This window comes from Suricata suricatta, chromosome 17 (genome assembly GCF_006229205.1).
Source record: "Suricata suricatta isolate VVHF042 chromosome 17, meerkat_22Aug2017_6uvM2_HiC, whole genome shotgun sequence".
NCBI classification, from domain to species: Eukaryota; Metazoa; Chordata; class Mammalia; order Carnivora; family Herpestidae; genus Suricata; species Suricata suricatta.
In genome coordinates this window covers 40891714-40894721 of record NC_043716.1, presented here as the reverse complement: position 1 = coordinate 40894721, position 3008 = coordinate 40891714, and positions in this window count along the sequence as shown.

Genomic DNA, 3008 nt, shown 5'->3' with positions numbered 1-3008 from the left:
CCGCCCGCGTCCGCGGTGCCCCCGCCCGGCGCGCAGCCCTCGCAGCCCGCAGGCTCCGCGCCATCGATCTGGCCGCGGGGACCTGGGCGCGCCGCCCCCTCTCCCCTCGCTTTTCGCTTTTAATTGAAGTTTGTTTGAGCAGAGTGCGGAGCGGGCAGAGGCAGAAACCAAATATTTAGTTGCTGCAAATTGGCACCTCCAGATCAATTACCCGGCCCATGTCAGGGCCTGCGCCGCCCCCCGCGCCCCGCGGAATCTCAATGCCGCGCTGCCCCCGCCCGCGCCACCCGCCTCCATTCCGGGGCACGTTTCTCATCAGCTCCAGCCATACATCACCCGTGGCCGCGAGGGGAACAGATTTTCAATGGGAAAAGTTCCCCGGGAGGGTCCTCGTTGCTGATTCCCGCCGCGCCCTGCGCTGTCTGGCCCCCGCCCTCACCCGGCCTGTCTGATGGGGAGCCCCCAGGAGTGAGCTGAAGAGTGAGCTCCAAAAAGGAAAAAAAAAAAAAAAAAAGAAAACAAAACGAAAAGAAAAAAAGAGTCATCTCCAAAGCAAGGACTTTGGTTCACACGGACTCGACCCAATCCCACTAACTCCTTGTACCCTCTGGGTGACCTAGAAGTTCTTTATGTTCCCTGAGCCTCGGTTTCCCCATCTGTAATAAGAGGCGCAACTTTCACCTTGCAGGGTTGTTGTGGAGGTCAACAACGGAGAGAGAGTGTGTCCTGTGCTGGGCTAGCACATGGTGACTCTCCATAGATATTAGTTCTCAGGCTTGCTGAGGGGGCGGGGTGGGGTGGGAAATCGCTTCCAGAATGAAGTGAGGAACACTGAGTTGGAAGTAACTCAATCAAGCTGTTGGAAAATACCAAAGGGAAAGCAGGGGGTAGCCAGCCCCTCAGAGCCCCTAGCAGAGGCCGAGCAAACAGCAGGACTCGGGCTCCAACAGGGAAAGGTTTGACCCCAGCCCAGATGCATCTCGGTACAGCCAAGAAACGGAACTGCTTCTCAGGGTCAAGGATGGAGAGTTAGATGGGCCTGAAGATGAGCAGACAGAGCCATGACCCCCAGGCTGCGCCAGGGGAGGAGGCTGGAGGGTTCTGAAGGTCACCATAGGCTGAGTGCCAGGAGGCTATGCCCATGGCAGAGGGCGAGGGAGTGAGCCCTGCAAATGAGTCGGGAAGCTGGGCTGTAGTTGAGGCCTGCCTTTTTCCAACTGAATGACCCGGGTGAATCATTTAACCCCAGTTTTCCCATGTGTAAAATGGGGCTGACACTACCTCCCCGAGCATTTGTGACAAATACAGGGGACAAGGTACGTGAGAGGGCAAGAAGCTCACTGGCAGGCATTAAGAAGTTGGTGCTGAGGCTCCTGGCTGGCTCAGCTGGTGGAGCATGCAGCTCTTCATCTCAGGTCTGAGAGTTCGAGCCCCACATTGGGGGTAGAGATGACTTTTTAAAAAATCTTTTAAAAAATGTGTAAGTTTTCATGCTCAATGTTGTTTCCATTCCGAGAGCCCCTTCAGGGAACTGGAGTCAAACAATTTTGCATTTTTACTTGGCTGCCTTGACAGACAAAGTGACAGGCATTCTGGGTAGGAGGAGAGGTGTGGGGAAAGGCTGTGGGTCTCAGGCTTAGGACCCTGACAGCCTTACCTGGACTCCTCAGGGCCAGGGTTACCCAAGCCTATAATACAGGTGGGGGTTTTTTCCTATCAACTTCAAAGTCCGGATGGAAAGCAGAGGGTGACATGGACTTTGGAGCCCCAGTGGGAAGTAAACTCACTCCTCAGCCCCTTGATTTTCCCACCTGTGAAATGGGACCGTAAATTGTGAGCCACTGATTACACGGTGCTATTTGGACTGGTAGGTGACCTCTAGAGGTTACCTTCCACACAGGCTCCTACCCATCCCTCCCGCATGACCTGCAACTTGATTATCTCTGCTGGCAAGCCAACTCCTCCAGCCTCCTTGGGGGACGGCAGCTGTCAAGTCAGGAAGTCCTTCTGACAATCTATCTTAAATCTTCCACCAGTTCCTACAGGGAAAAGTTAAAGAACGAACAACAAAAGATAAATGGTTATGGATACGCAGTGCCACACTATTTTTTAAAAACACCCCCAAAGAGGGCAGGAGGTGGGAATTAGCTTCGGACACAATGCTCTTTACACTAAACATCTTGACGATAAATATAGCTGGTAATTCTTTTTTTCTCCTTGGCAGAGAGAAAGGCTGAGGCTGGGCAGAAAGGCAGAGGGACCCAAAAATATAAATCAATATGTGACTTTAATATATGTGCTCTCGGTGTCTGTGTGCTGGGGGATTATTAGTAACCTTGATTCCAGCTCAGTGTCCATGTGAGGCGGGGAGATGGCAGCCCCCGGGGAGGAGAAGAGAAATTAGGAAGCCAAATTCTTCTCCTGATTGACACCTGGGTAAACATTATCCTGGCAGAAGGGGAAGAAAAAAAGATCAATGCCGGGTATTTTTATCACGTTCCAGGGACGGACAGGGGGGGAAATTAAAGAAACAGTCCTCTTGCCTCATTGAATATGCTCATCTCCGGGGAGGAGGAGGCAGAGGCCGAGGCAGGGTGGGACCCAGGTGGAAGGGAGCAGAGGAGGATCATGATCAAAAGTGGGAGAGAAAGTGGGTGTGTCCCAGGGAGAAGTGGCCTGTTGCTTCTTTTGCCCCGGGAAACTTCCGTGAGTGGCAGCAGTTATGAAAGGGCAGGCATTTAATGATAGGGCAAAGGCACCAGCTTTGATGGGCAGAATCACAGGCCACAGAGTCTAATGGAGGCTTCCCTGGAGAGCCGAGAGGCATTAGTCTTAATGGCTGATCAGGGGGATGTTTTTGGTGGGAGGGTCCCAGAGCATGGGGAGGGGGGAGTGGTTTCAGCAGGGGCTGGGGGGAGTGAATAAGGGGGAGGAGGATCAGCACCAGTGTGGAGAGAGGGGGTTATCTCCCTGGATGGTCTTGGAAAGTGGGTCTCAGTTCTACAGTC